Source organism: Camelus bactrianus, chromosome 11, assembly GCF_048773025.1.
Source record: "Camelus bactrianus isolate YW-2024 breed Bactrian camel chromosome 11, ASM4877302v1, whole genome shotgun sequence".
Classification (NCBI taxonomy): domain Eukaryota; kingdom Metazoa; phylum Chordata; class Mammalia; order Artiodactyla; family Camelidae; genus Camelus; species Camelus bactrianus.
The window spans coordinates 26,400,912-26,415,947 of record NC_133549.1 but is presented as its reverse complement, the minus strand read 5'-3'; the positions used below and the strand labels follow the sequence as shown (position 1 = coordinate 26,415,947).

Sequence of the window (15,036 nt, the reverse complement as noted above, 5' to 3'; positions counted from 1 at the left end):
TTTGAAAATGAGTAATGAGGCATGGCAATTTCTTTCTGAAGCAATAATCAAGAAAGAGAGCCCTGCATTTAATTCATTATGTGAGCCCATAGAAAGAGCAAAGGAAAAATAAATATTTTCACTCATTTGAGTCAACTTCAAGCCTAAAATTATAGGTTTTTGCTACTTGGACTTAATTGCCATCACAAAGAAACACAAGCTGCCATGATCAGATAGCTCACGGGATACAAAAGCACGAATCCTTGACATTTTGAAAAGTAATATAATTATCTTTGACCCAACCTGAATTGATCTTTATTCACAGTGAATTTTTTTTTTAATATCAGAAATGGAGACAAGCCCAAACCTCAGGAAATTTAAATGAAAATCTTGTTGCTGAAAGATAGTCTGTAAAAGATGATAAGGACTTAAGTCATGCCCTTTCCCAGCACCCACGTTTGTAATAAGTAATGAATATTCTTATTAACATCAAGACTTGGTTAATGTGAAGGTCACACACTCTCTTAATGACAAAAATTTTAAACTTCAGCTTTCTGGCCTGTTATCAGAGTCAGTATGGTGGTTGGAATGTGGGTCGGGTGGGTCCCCAAAGTGGCCCCAGGCTGGGCAGGAGAAAGGATAAAATGGATAAAATGTTTATCCTTAAAAATCAGTATTTATAGGCAATAAAAATTGATCCTTTGTCAGTGAAATAAGTTGCAATTATCTTTAGCTGTGGCTTGCTTCCTGTGTTTATAGCCTCCTTTTTCATAAAGACCTTTAAAGTTGTAAAGTATTTAACTATACCAATTTTTCCGTTTATGACTCACTGTCTCTGTGTTCCTTTAATTACAGGCTAGTGAGGGAAATGCCGCAGAGTGCAGAGTCCATGGTCTGGGCCTTTCCCGGCTAGGAGATGGTCCCTGCAGCACCAGGCTGTTCTAGACAGCGCCACGTGCTGGCAGCAGAAGTGTCTTATTATTGCCCTGGCCGGTTCACCTGGCGGCAGGAGGTGAGCATGCTGTAACACGGTCTGAAGCAGAGGGCTGCATCCCAGGCGTCCGCAGAGCTCCAGGACACATGAAGACGGCAGGCTCTCAGCTCTCTAACCACAGCGCAGAGCCTCGAAGTGATGAGCTTGTCCTCCAAAGCAGCTCCTGGAGCCGCCCACCTCCTGTCACCCCTGCTGCCGCCCCCCCCACCCCACCGTGTCCCCATCGCCCCACTGTTCCCCAGCATTGAGCTGGAGGTCAGACCCGTGACTTTGCAACACGGCTTCAGCACATGGGAGCAGGCCTGGATTGAGGGTCAAACTCGCCTTTGGGGAACTCCAGTGGCCTCAACCAATTAAAAAAAAGGCAGACTTCACTTTTTAGAAGCAGTAAGAAAGATAGAGCCAAGTGTCCTTGGGAGAAAGACTTTATAAAAAGCAAGTAATGAATCTATACTGATAATAGGACTTTGCAAGGCAATCCTAAGAAATCCATTTATGTAATCAGCACATGATTTTTCCCCTTCTCCTGAGTGGCTCTGGGCTCAGTGCAGTCTGTACACTCAACAGAGAATTTGATAACCTCAAATCAGTGTCTCGAGCCAGGGGGCCTGGGGCCATCTTTCTGTCTTCCCATGTATTCATGTAGCCTGCACATCGCACGGGCAAGAGGCTTTCTCTCCTTCCCCTGCCTGGTGGCGGATCTGTACAAAGATTTCATTTATCAGCCGGCTTGTCCTAACGCGCCCAGCACAGGCCTGGGCGGGAGGTGTCGCAGCAACAGCCCTTCTCGGGGCTGACTTGCTTCTAGTCAAGCTCCCCACTGCGTTTAAGAGGACAAAAAGCTCGTGCTTGCTTGTAAATAAAGTGTGGCCTTGGTCTGGCATCCCGCTGGCCTTGTGTGTTCGTGGGGCTCTCAGTTCTGAGCCTGAGAGCTGCCCTGAAGTGTTGCTGAATGAGACTGTGAGACAGTTGGGTCCTGGGATGTGGAATGATCTTACAGTCGCAGCCTGTAATTCGCTTTTGTTTCAACAAGTAAAAGGAGCCTACCTTTTGTTTACTTATTCATCTTTCAATTATTATTATTATTATTATTTAGTGTCATGGGAGACTTACGGAAACAAACTTCAAAATGGGTGCTGGTATCCAAGGTTGGTTAAATAACGAACGTGGTGGAAGGGTGTCAGCTGCTGCTGGTGTCCTGCCGATGTCCCCCCGGTTTGGTGCACAAGGCCTGACTGCTAACTGCCAGCCCTTGGTCTCCTGTACAGGCAAGAGAAGTCTTTGCCACCCACAGAGCAGGTGGAGAGTGCTGGGGAATCGACGCCCTTGGGTGCAGGCCTTATCGGTGACTGACGGGCCTTCATGTGGCAGTGCCCCGGCTCCGTAGCTTCTTGGGTGGGATACCTCTGCTGAGTTTTACACCAGCTCCCCGTGTTCCCACGGGGGGTTAAGCTCCAGTGGCCTCAGTCACCTTCCCGTGGCCACCTCCGCTTCCTGCCCTGCGTCTCAGTGAATTGTGTGCAAGCCGTGATTTCTTCTGAGGCTGGAAACTTGTTCGGTGCAGGGGCTGTGTTTCCCCCACAGGGTCTGGTGCAAGGCCTGTCGTCTAATGGCCACTCAGTACATGCATGTTGAGTGAGGAGCGGGCCATGTGACCAAGGGTGAAGTGATTTCCTGGGCTGCACCAGCCTAGGCCATCCAAGAGCTTTCTTCTATAATTGGATTTTACTTAAGTTCCTTTGATTGCAAGCCACAGGAACCCACTTTGGATGACTTAAGAGAAGGGGGTATATTGGAAGGCTGCTGTGATAGCTCACAAAACTGAGGGAGGGGCAGGAGCACAGTCAGCTCCACGACAGAATGACGACAACACCTGGGGTCACAGTAGCTCAGATTTACTGAGCACTCGCTACATGCCAGGCCCTGGATCAGAACCTCATCTTACGTAGTTTTCACGGCAACCCCAGGAGGTTGGCATTACTATCATCACCTCCACTTTGCCGATGAGCTACTTGGGGCACAGAGGCCAGAACTCAGGCAGGCTCACTGCGGAGCCTCCGGTCTTAGCATGCAGTGATGCCCCGGCAGCAGCAGTTTTGGAGCAGCCGTCTAGGCTGCTACCTCTGAGACCCAGTTACAGTGACTTCTAGTCTCTGTCTCTCTTCTAAGTTTCAAGTTCTTGGCAAAAACCATTAAACTGACCCAATTTTGATCAGCTCTGAACAAGTGGCAGAGTCCAGTGGCACGGACGTGGCCCACCCTGCGTACTGGGACCTGAGAAGCGAGGCTAGGATCTGGGGAATAATAGCCCACACCCCCAAACTGGTGTCTTCCACCTCTTGTGTGTGTATTTCTAATGTACAAACGATGGTTTTCAGAGAATGGCCACAGGACCAGCTGCACCAGTGTCATCTGGGAACTTGGTAAAAGTACAAATTCATCTGCCCCATCCCACACCTACCTAATCTGAAACTCTGGGGGCGGGATTCGGATCCAGATCTTAGTGCTTAGCATGTATTTGGCTTTTTGCATTTTGTATCCCTGAACATTGGAAGTAGAGTCTCCCTTAGGGCATCGTCAGAGCCTTTGCATTAATAGATGAGCTGTTAGGTTGCATTCATTTGGCAGGAGGCCAGCTCTGCTGTCTGCTCTGTTCCTTCCCTTTCCCTCCTGGCGGGAGGCTGACAATTCTTGCTTAATAAGAACAAAAGCTAAGCCAGAGCCCAATGGTCTACTTAAATCCTACTAAGAAAGGTATGTAGGTCAGAAATGTTTTAGTTACAAAGGACAGAAACAAAGAACTTAAAATTGGTCAAGCCCCAAAGGAATTTTTTCGCTTATGTATCTGAAAACTCCAGGAATTGGTCTCATTTCAGGTACAGCCGGATTTAGGTGCCCAAATGATGTCACAAGAGCCCCCCCACCCCCTCACTCACTCTGGTTTCCTTTTGTGCATGTGTGTGTGTATTTTTCTGATAGGTTCCCCTCTCGTGAAGATCCCCAGTCACTCCAGGCATAAATGTACCTCCAGTTTGCCATCTCAAAGAGAGAGACATTCTTCCTCTGCCATTATCCACACTGACTTCTCCCAAGACCTCTGATCGGCCCTGCTTGGGTTACATGACTTTCCCTGAGCCCATTGCTGTCCCCAGGAGCTAATCCCCAGGAGGAGGACGTGGGGCCTCCTGCCTGACAGCTCTGCACGGGAGGTAGATGAGAGCCAGTGCTGTGTGCTCTTAAATGTTCAACAACCCTTTCTGGTGAAGGGGGGTGGGAAACCCTCATTTGTGTCATTTGCTGATTTCTGTTAGTTCTTCGCACCGTGGCTGATTTCAGGTGACCAACATGCTGTCCCTAAGGTGGAGATGGGAAGAGGCCCAGTTGCAGACCTTTAGAGGGCGTTTTCTCCATGCTCATGCGAGAGAGCTAAGTGACCCCAAGAGCAGAGCCGATTGTAAAGGGTAGTAAGATAATTAGGAAGTGATGAGTTTTGAGCCATCATTGCCTTTGTTTTTCTATAATTTGTTTCATTGTAAATGGATAACTTAGTTTTTAAATAATGGCTGTGTTTAACAACGAGCTCACAAAATTCCTGAAAACGTAGCGATCACCTCTCTCATCTGGTACAAGCTAGGTTCAGGGCGTCACTGGTCAGAACCACGAGGGCAGAGCAAGGGTGATATGGCCATTCCACTTGCCGTGTTCCCTCCCAGTCCCCAGGGGGGACAATATAAACATTAACACTGAGTGCTGCTTCAGGTGGCTTGTCAAGGTTGATGGGTATTAATAGTCTGGCAGTCCAGGTCCTTGAAGACACAGTTCATTGTTTTGAACAGTTCATTGTTACGTAGAGCTCAGGTGTGGGAAGAGAGCATTAGTAGCCTTTGGGAGTAAGATCCAGTTCAATATCAGTTTCTCAGTAAGGAGAGATAGCCTTACTTCAATCTTAAATGAATTTCATAACATTTGAAACAAGAAGAAACCTAATCTCTTGCTGGTGCCCAAGTGGTCAGAATGAAAAGTTGTTGTTGACAAGTGTTTTCACTTATAAAAATTCACAAGTAGAGGAAGGCATGTTGAACCTGTGCCTACAAATCCTTCCTTACCGTTTGCAGAATCTTGCTTTTCTTGAATTTACTGGGAAGGAGTAATACTTTGCACCCATCATTTGTCCCACCACCAAACTGCCTCCAGCTTACAGGGGCTGAGGCTGGCAGCAGGGAGTCCAGGAGGAAGCTGCTGCTTCAGTCCGGGCAAGAAATGACAGAGGCCTCAACTTGAGTGTGGCAGTGAGGATGGAGGGGTTACCCGATGGCAGACTGTGTCAAAGCAATGACCCAGTGATCTAACTTTTAGCTGGAAGAGAACAGGACGGTGATCTGCATGGTTAAAAAATGTAAATCTTGTGGCTATGAATGTACCCTGTATTCCAATAAATTTAACATAATTCTTGGGAAAAGCTACTAAGGAACGGGAACTGAAGAAACTGTTTCATAAAGAGTCAGATCCACTCCAGCCTCCACCATGCAGCATAGAATTTCACTTGTACATCGTGTGCTGTGGGATTTGCAGGTGCAAAAAGGAATGAAGCATTATTTTCCTTGGGATGTTTTCAGTAGGTAAAGTTAAGAGAGTTTGTGGCTTAAAGAATCAAGGTGTACATAGAAGGTGGTGTATCTCAGTAAATATGGGACCACCTGGAGATGATTTATTATCTACGAGATACCTAGTAAAGGTCAACATTTAGACATTAAACCCATTTTAGAGGCTGTAATCAAAGAAAACCCCTAGGGCAGCTTGCTTAAAAAAGAATATTAATGTCACAAAGCTATGTTCCTTCCCTCTTGAATTGGTTGAAACCATCAGACCATTTCTTCTATGGAAATTGAGTCACCTTTTCATCTAGAGAACAAAGTGGCCGATAGGGACCAGCCTCAGGTATAAACTCATAAAGGGCACCCAGTGTTTCCGCCAGAAGCAACACGGCTCCAGCTAAATAATGTTCCCATGATCTCTGTTAAAAAGTAGTTGAAGGATGAAATAATAATCCTTTCGTGCCTTTGAGAAACTGTTGAAAGTCTTTCTAATGTCAATCAAAGGCCCTACAATGCACATCACTGTACACCAGCAGCAAATACCCTTTGGATGCAGCCTAGAACTATCTTTATTAAGTGAAATATTTTGGGGGAATGTAGAAATGTACCAACCACATCCAACAGATCAATGACTGAATTTCTTTTTAAGTGACAGATACATCTTTCCTTGGATCTTACTTGTTTCCAACAAGTTAATGAATTAGTCAATTTTCTATTTCAGGTTTGTCTTTGGGGTCCTGGTAAATTCTGCTTCTAAAACAATGTGGTCAGATGTTAGTGCTACTTTATGTTTATGGCACAACTCTCACTGGTTGTCACTGGCTGGGTACCAGGCAATGTGTTAGAACTTCAGAATGTGTTGGAAGTGTGTTCTCTGGGACATGACATATTTCACATATGAGGTCACTGAGTCTCAGTTAGGTATCTCCCAGAGTCAAGACGTGATGGCTTTGAACCCACAATGCCTCACCCTGGAATTTGTCATCTTAATTACTACCTTATATTGATTGCCCTGTTAAGTAATAATGCTACCCAGCATGTATAGTGTACTTTAGGGTTTGCAAAGTGCTTTACCAAACATCTAATTTGAGCACAATCCCATGAGTGTGGTGGCACAGAGCTGTTCTTAATCTCTGCAGTACTCATTTGAATTATTGACCTCCTCTACCCACAGAGAGAAAGTGAGATGACTGAGTTCCAGAGGGACTGAGTCCTGGAGGTGACAGTGGTTTCAGCGGGGTCCTCTCTGTGTCTCTCCCCAGGCAGATGTGAAGATGGTTGCCTTCTTTGGTATCACACCCAGCTGTTACTGCCCACTGATTGCTGGTGATCGGTCTGCTGTTTTCAGCAGTGTCCCGGGGCATCAGCTGTTCCGTATGTGATCCAATTTAATTAGGGCAAGGGTACTGTTTGAGGCTGGTATTTGAGGCTTGTTTTGACCCCAGTGGGGCTCTTAGCTGTCTCTTCTCCTGTTCTCGCTGGTGAACTAGCAGGCCTGTGGCTTAGTTTGCTGCTCTTCAATAAGAAAAGCTACCAGCCTCCTCTTATTTTCTGATAATCACAATTTCCCCTGTTTTCTCTCTTAGGCTTGAACTTTCCCACACTGTGTTTCAAATACAGCCTTTCCTTTGGGACTGTTTCTCCCCACAGAAAACTCTGAGCACTACTTCAGACACTGGGTGGCAGGCAGTAGCCTCTCCTGGTGTGCAGCCTCTGCCCCGGGAGCGAGCTGGGGCAGGGGCACTGGGGCTCCAGTTTTCTTGGCTTGATAAGCCCAGGTTGAAGCGTCCGTCCTGTGAGTGGGGGAGGGGCGGGGGAAAGGAGCCCCTAATCTCTTGACTGAACTCACCAGGAATTTCACCTCTTCAGTTGGAGCTAAACGCGTGAGAAATGCTGGCAACCTGCTTCCCCCAGGTGACCTGTACCCCGTGATTAGGAGTGAGGGTAGAGGGAGCCCTCTTCTTGGCCACAGCTGCCCAGCGTGGATGGGTGGGGGGTGGGAGCAGATCTGGGTGGGAGGGAGGGCGGGAGTTGTGGTCAAATGCCAGGCTCTCACAATTCTTAGCAAGTGGTAGTAGATTTTCTTGAATAAGCGTTTCTTCATTTGCTGTGTGCCCTTAGGACAATTTTCAGAGACTTTAAATGGCTGCTTGTTTTTAAACAGTTTTCACCAGTTACGCTCGTTTCCCTGGGGAGTCGGTCTGCAGAGCTCCTTACATTGCTATCCTAGGAGTGGACTCCTCGGTACTATTATTGCCGTCACCATTTTGCAGATGAGAAACCTGAGGCACAGAGAGGTTAAATGACTTGCGTAAGGTTGCACAGCAAGTGGCAAAGCTGGTCTACAAAACCATGCAGTCTGACTCCTAAGGACGCACTGAACTGAAAGGAAGAAAGTTTCTGCAGGAGATGGCATGTCTGTATCTTCAGGTGGAGGAGAGGATCAAGAGTAATTCTTGGGAACTGTATAGGATCTTTGATGCCCACCCCGACACGTCTGGTGCTGAGACCTGTGCCGCTTCCCGCTGACTTCCTCTGATCAGCCCCAGGGCATCCTCAGGGGAACCCATGCACGTACCTTTCTGGCAGGCAGTGGAAATGGATTCTGCCTAAGCCAGTATTCCTGTCCCTCTGCTGGATGACAAGCGCCTCACAGAAATCTCAGGTGCTTCTCTTTAATTGATATCTTTGTCTCTGCAGTCAGGGATTCCGGCTGAACAGAAGGTGGTTTGGTTTAAATCTTTCACGCAGGCCCTAATTGAGTCTCCCCCTGAGATGCCTCTCACTCCAGCCATCCCCCAGGGCTTGCTCTGAGTTGTCTCTCATCAAAAATGTCCCATCCTGTGTCTTCCTCCCTACTCCCGTCCATCCCTCCTGGTTCATAGCCTCTTAAGCAGGGAGCTTGCCGACCCGGAGTTGTACTGTTGTGTGAGTGTGTAGCCTTAAGTGAGTAGGCCGTGGGGCCCAGGCCGAAGTTCACAATAGCTTGCACCTGGTAAGGGGTAAATGTACGCATGCGCTAGTAGCGTGAGTCAGCACTATGAACACCACGCATGCGCCAGTAGCGTGAGTCGGCACTATGAACACCACGCATGCGCCACTAGCATCATAAAAGGACAAGTGCGTACACCTGAGCACCGCCGCAGCCGCGGGCACCACCCGCTTGTACTGCAGTAAAGTGCAGTTTTGCTCCTTGTCGGCTCCTCCTGCTTTCTTCCAGTTGGGCGGCTCATCTCCTCGGATCCCTCTCCAGCCTCCCTCGGCTGACAAGCGTGTTGTAGACCCTCCTGGAGACCTAAAATCTTTCCCCGGTGAATTGAGGCCAATGGTGAGAATTTCAGACCATAGTGACTGCTGGAAAAGTCTTCTGGGGTGGGTAGAATTCTGTGGCATCTGCCTGCCTTCCCAAAAGTATATTGCCTACTTTATAGAGCTGCTTAGATAGCCATCTCAGCAATGCGTGTCCAAAGCTGAATTTCTGATCTTCAACTCCAAACCTGGTCTTCCTACTGTCTTCCTTTCTTGTTCTTAGCACCCCTCTCTCTTTACCGTTTGTATCAGGTCCATCAACAAGTCTCCTCTAAAACGTGTCAAATCTTCCAGCTCCACTGCTGCCGCTGTCACAGGCCACCGTCAGCCACACAATTGGTCTCCCCACTTATGCTCTTGGCCCTCACTCATCCATTCTCTCTACTCAGCAGCTAATCATTCAAAAAACTTGAATTAGATAACATTCCCCCTGCTTATAAGCCTTTCATGGCTTTCCAAAGCACGTAGGGCAAAACCTCAACTTCTTACCGTGGCCTGCGAGGCCTGCGGCCCCAGGCCACCCCTCCATCCTGGTCTGGCCTGGCTCTTCCTCACTCTCCCCTCTTGCTCTCCTCTCCCCACACTGGCCTCACTTTAGTTACAATGCCAAGACCTTTGCATGTATTGTTCCCTCTGCTGTGTGGGAGGCAAAGGGCCCCCAGAGATACTTATGCTCTAATCTCTATAGGCTATGACGTATTTTGTTGCATGGTCACAGGGACTTTGCAGGTGTTATTAATGCTCCACACCACAAAATGGGGAGGGTAGCCTCTCTCATCCAGGTGCAGCCAGTTTAATCACGTGAGCCCTTAATAGCAGAGGACTTTCGTTGGAGGCAGGAAGGATGCAGTAGAGGAAGTCAGAGAGAGTGGAAGTGTGAGAAGGATTCTGTGCTGCTTTTAAGGACGAGGGGGGCAACCAGATGAGGAATGCGGGCAGCCTAAGAAGCCGAGATAGGCTCCTGGCCGATGACCGACAGGGAGACGAAAACTCAGTCCTCCAGCCACAAGCAGGTAAGTTCTTCTGAGAACCTGAGTGAGTTTAGCAGCCAAGTCTACGCCCGGAGCCTTCAGGTAAGAGCCCAGCCGCTGATGCCTGGATTCGGGCCTTATAAGACCTGGAGCAGAGAAACCAGAGGATGTCCTAGATTCTGACCTATAGAACTGGGAGATGATAAATTTGTGTTGTTTTGAGTTTGTGATCATTTGGACAGCAGCAACAGAAAACTAACCAGCCCAGAATGTTCTTTCCTTTCTGTTGCTGCTTGCCTGGCTGGCCGATTCTCATGCTTTAGGTGCCACTATTTTCTGATTAGCCCGTCTAACGTAGGCCATCCTGTTCTTTTTCTTCTTAACATTTGAACACACTTGGCCTCTTTTTTTTTTTTTTTTCCCCCACACTTGGCCTTGTATACTTGATGAGGCAGTTTGGTGCAGGAGAGGGTTGCAGGTTGCAGTGAGGTGCTCATGTGTGTCCTGGACCTGCAGGGTTCAAACCCTAGCTCATCCTATTTGTGTGATCATGGCTGAGTTGTTAACATTTCTATGCCTTAATTTTCCTATCTGTAAAATGGGCATAATAACACTAGCTTAGAGGGTTGCTGTGAGAATTACATGAGTAAATATCATAAAGCATGCCAAATGGTACTTGGCACAGAGCAGGCTCCAATTATTGTAGTTTTAACTATTTATTTGTTTAATGGCCTTCTAGACCCAGGATTGGCAGCCTACTGCCTGCAGGTCAAATCCAGCCACCACTTGTTTTTGTAAATTTTAGAGACACAGCTGTGGCTATTCACTTAGATATTAGCTTTGTTTACATGTAGAACTTTCTGGCTACTAAGGTGTGACTATACGGCCTGGAAAGCCTAAATTATTTGTCCTTCTACAGAAAAAGTCTGGTCTAGACTAAGTGCAGAGGGTTGGGGCCACCTGTGTTCTGTTCATCTCTGTAGGCTCAGTTCTCAGCACACGACCTGGAACACAGTAGGTGCAGCAGGTTGAGATGATAAAGGTGAATTATGGGATAAGCCAGGAGCCCCTAAAGGAAGGCGGGGTGGTCCTTGCTGCAGCACCTCGCAGAGTCCTGCTGCTTCAGAACCCGCGGCTCCCCTCAGTCATTCCTCTGCCCCTGCTCTTTCCCAGCCTCATTAATGCTCTCCTGCCAGGGGGCTTTAGGTTTTAACATTGTGCCATGTTTACTTTCTAAATTAAAGCTGCTTTGTGGCTGTAGTTAATAGGCTCGGCATCTGTCAGCCATTTGTCTCCAGGATCTGTTCCTGAGTTGGACAGTCTGAGGTGTTTCAGACGTCACAGTGTCAAACTGCCCAGGTCAAAACGTGGTTGGGGCCGTGGAACACAGTGCGTTACTGCAACTCTGACATGAGCTCTAAATTGCCCCTTAAGGAGCTTTCAGCTGCCCCTTTAGAGGCCTGCATGCAGCACCAGCCTTCGACCTGTGCTGCTGGGAAGTTTCCACGTGCCTGAAGCATTCCTCAATCTCATCAGCGCCTTTCTTGCAGCTGTTCTTCGGGGCTCGTGTGCGGCCATCCATCACGATACGTTCGTGTTTCTCTTCTCACACGCTTTAATTATCCCATGGGGGCTTGTAGAGTTTTTAATGATCAAATATATTATACTTGCAGGGAAATCAGGTTACCTTTTCATGAGGTGAAAAGACAGAGCTGATTACTAATTGAGCTGTTTGTTTGCCACCAGGATCGGCTGTGTGTATCAGCAACGGTCAGTGTGGGGAGGAAGAGGCTGGGAAGGCCTCCTTCTCGAGCATTCCCCCTTGGATGCTGGAAAATCTGCCACTGGTTAAAAATTCCCCTGCACAGTCTGCTTCAGGGCCGTTCTTTTTTATCTTATGCACTTATTTCTTCAACTGATAATAAAGTTCAAAATTCTGAGCTTCCTTCTTGAGTGATTTGGGCAGGTTGAGAGCAGAGCTGTGTGTGTGTGTGGGGGGGCCTTAAGGATGGAGACTATGGTTGGGAGATCAGGGAGGGAGGAAAGGAGGGGTGGAAGCCTGTTCTACAACTTTTTTTTTTTGTTTTACTTCAGCTAGGCTCAGCCTGATTGTGTAATCATAGGGGGCTGGTGGTGTTTTTAGGAGGTGAGAACCCAAATACCTGTGTTTGTGCCAGTCACCGGGGAAGATCCAAGCATCCACTTCGGCCTTGAGATGGCTTTGGTGTGTCTCGGCCTCCTCTCACCGAGTAGACCAGGTGGTCAGGGGCACTTCCACCTTTTCTTCCCCAGGTCACTAAGCGAGACGCCTCATCTCCCTCTAGGAAGGGAGGCAGAGCTTTAACCTTTCCTGTTGGCTCACCCTGTGCTTCTCAGCCTTGGCAAGGATACTAGGTCTTGCTGAGTTGATGGCCGTGGGTGGGTGGGTGAGGTTGCAGTATTACAAGCTCAACTTGAAAACCTTCACTAACCAAGCTCAGCCGTTAAAGCCTTCGCAGATACCCCCTAACTACTTCATATAAGTGAATGTTGTCCTCTAACATAGATAAATCCACCCAGACCTGCAGTGCATCAGTTTATCTTTATGGGCATTAAAGTAGCATTTACTTCATGTTGGGGTTGTGTAAATTAAATAAGCTAATACAGAGAAAGAGCTGAGAACAGTATCTGACCCATCGTAAGTGTTCAATAAATGTTAGCCCTACTGCTTTTACTGTGAGTCCACCTACTTCTGTAGAATTTGCTATCTTGCTTTTTCATTTCATGTTATGAACATTTCTCCACGTGTTCGCATTTTTGGTAGTTATAATACTTCAGTTGACTAAGTCAAATTTCTCATTCTGAGAAGAATTTCGAAAATTATTTTAATATAAATCATTGCAGAGATTTTAAAAACATTTCAATATGGTGGATTTTTAGAGGTAAAATTACTGCATGAAAGAGTATGTTTTTTGCCAACTTGTTCTTCTAGACGTACTGTATGAGAATATCTGTCTGACCTTCCTTGCTGACAACCACAAAAATTAAAAAACAAGTATTGCAAAACTGGGTGACAAAATGGTTTTCTTATAGTCTTAATGTGCATTTATTATAACTGCTATATTACATCATTCCAAAGTTTATTTTATTTCTTTCTGTGTCTTAGAGACTTATGTGCTTTGCTCATTTTTCTACTGTTTTTTCTCTACTTAGAGGAATGCTTTACATATGATACATTTTATGTATTTACATGTTGTAAATTTTAATCCTTTGCGGTTATTCTCTCTTCATCGTCTAGTATTTTGATGCTGCTTTATAGGATCTTTTATTGTCAAGAAGTTTTAACATTTTATATGAGCAAATAAGTCAGTCTTTTTCCTTTATAGTTTCTAGGTACTGTGTGTTTCGTTAACTCTGCCAAGGTCATAAAAGCATTGGTCTAGAGTTTCTCCTATCTTTATAAGCCATCTGAATTTTGTGTTTGCGTAGTGTGAGGTAAGTGTATTCTGTTTTTTTATGAGTGGATATTTGACTTGTCTGATAATAGTTACTGGGTTACCTGTTTTATCTCCTTTGATCTGAAGAGTCGCCTGTATCTGACATGAAATTCCCGTGTATGGATCTGCTCATGATCTGTCACTTAGTTTCACGATCTGTTTATTGCTGTCTTAGAGTTATACAGTCATATTTGCTGTAACTTTTTAGCACATGTGATAAAGGAATTGCCTTCATTGTTTTTAAAAACTATTTTCTTGGAATTTTTTGACATGAATTTTAGTACTAGCTTGACATAATTCTTGGGATTTTGATTGGAATTGCTTTGAATTCATAGATAAATTTTTGAGCTAAAATCTTAACAGTATTAAACCTTTTTATTCAGGATCATTGTAAGTCTTTCTTCTAGTAAAATTTTATAGTTTTATTCATTTTTGTCTTATATATTTCCTGGTAAATTTATTTCTAGATAATCTGACAGTTTGGTTTGCTCCTGGGAATGGAATCTTTCTCCATGAAATTTCCAATTACCATTCTAGTGATTTTGTTGGCCTTAGATATAGCCACTTTCTGAAGTCTTCTTTGGTTCTAATGATTGGAATTAGTTCTAATAGTCATTGATTCCCCTGGATTTTCTAATTTGATGAACACATTGTCTCAATTATGACATCTCTTTTTCCAATAGTTACAACTCTTTTTTCAATTCTTCTTACATTGACAGGGATCGCCAGTAGTACTGAATAATTTGTGTATTTTGGGGGTTCTTCTAGTTTCTTGAGTCAAGTGCTTAGTTCATTTCCTTTTAATCTTTCCTGGTTTCTAACAAATACTATATATTTAAGCTAGAAATGTTTCTTAATGTATTTGGCTGCATCCCATGGGTTTCGATATGTAGTGTTTTCATTTTTATTCATTTCTAAATAGTTTATAATTTCATTTTGACAGCCATCCTAACCAAGAATTATTTAAAAGGGTTTAAAAATTCTAAGAAAGATTTGTCATTATTGTTTGTTTTCATTGCTTTGGGATCAGGCAAAGTAGATTGTATAAATTTTAGTGTGGGGACTTTTTTTTTTCCCTAGTGGCTTATGTACTATTTGTTTTTATGTGACAAATTACTCTCCAAACTTGGTAGCTTAAAACAGTGAACAGTTACTATCTCAGTTTCTGACAGTCAGGAATCTAGAAACGATTTACCTGGGTGATTCTGTCTCAGGACCTCTGCTAAGGGTTCAGCAAGCTGTTGGTGGGTCTCTAGGCATCTGAGGATTCCACTGGGGTTGGGAGAGCAGCTTCCTTGGTTCACTTTACATGGCTTTTGGCAGGAGGTCTCAGTTCCTCACCAGGTGGGCTTCACCATAAGCTGGCTTCTCAGGAGGAGCGATCAGAGAGTGAGAGCAATACCAGGCATGACCTAGTCCCTGGGTCACACACCATCACATTCATTTTATTCTGTTCATCAGAAGGGAATCACTAAGTTCAGCCCATTCTCAATGGGAGGGGACCACACAAGGCTGAGGTTACTGGGAGGTGAGGCTCACTGGGGTCCATATTGAAGGCTGCCTGCCAAGCCGGGTTCATGGTCAGTTTTTGGTACTGCTTCATGTGGTTTGAAAAGGATGTTTTTGTCCCTGTTGGGGTGTATGCTACGTAGATCTATTGGATCTAACTTGCCAGTTGTGTTAAGTCCTCAGAATTGTTTCTCATTTTTTTC

The 15,036-nt window shown here is 45.6% G+C and overlaps 1 long non-coding RNA gene across 1 annotated transcript in view; it reads left to right on the top strand.

Annotated features, from left to right (window-relative positions):
- Nucleotides 1-8,584: 8,584 nt before the first annotated feature.
- The window catches only part of LOC123612784 (uncharacterized), a 57,184-nt gene continuing 50,732 nt past the window's right edge, over nucleotides 8,585-15,036 (top strand). The window contains exon 1 of the long non-coding RNA XR_012510112.1: nucleotides 8,585-8,896. This is a non-coding gene — a long non-coding RNA (uncharacterized LOC123612784). The remainder of the gene's footprint in view (nucleotides 8,897-15,036) is intronic.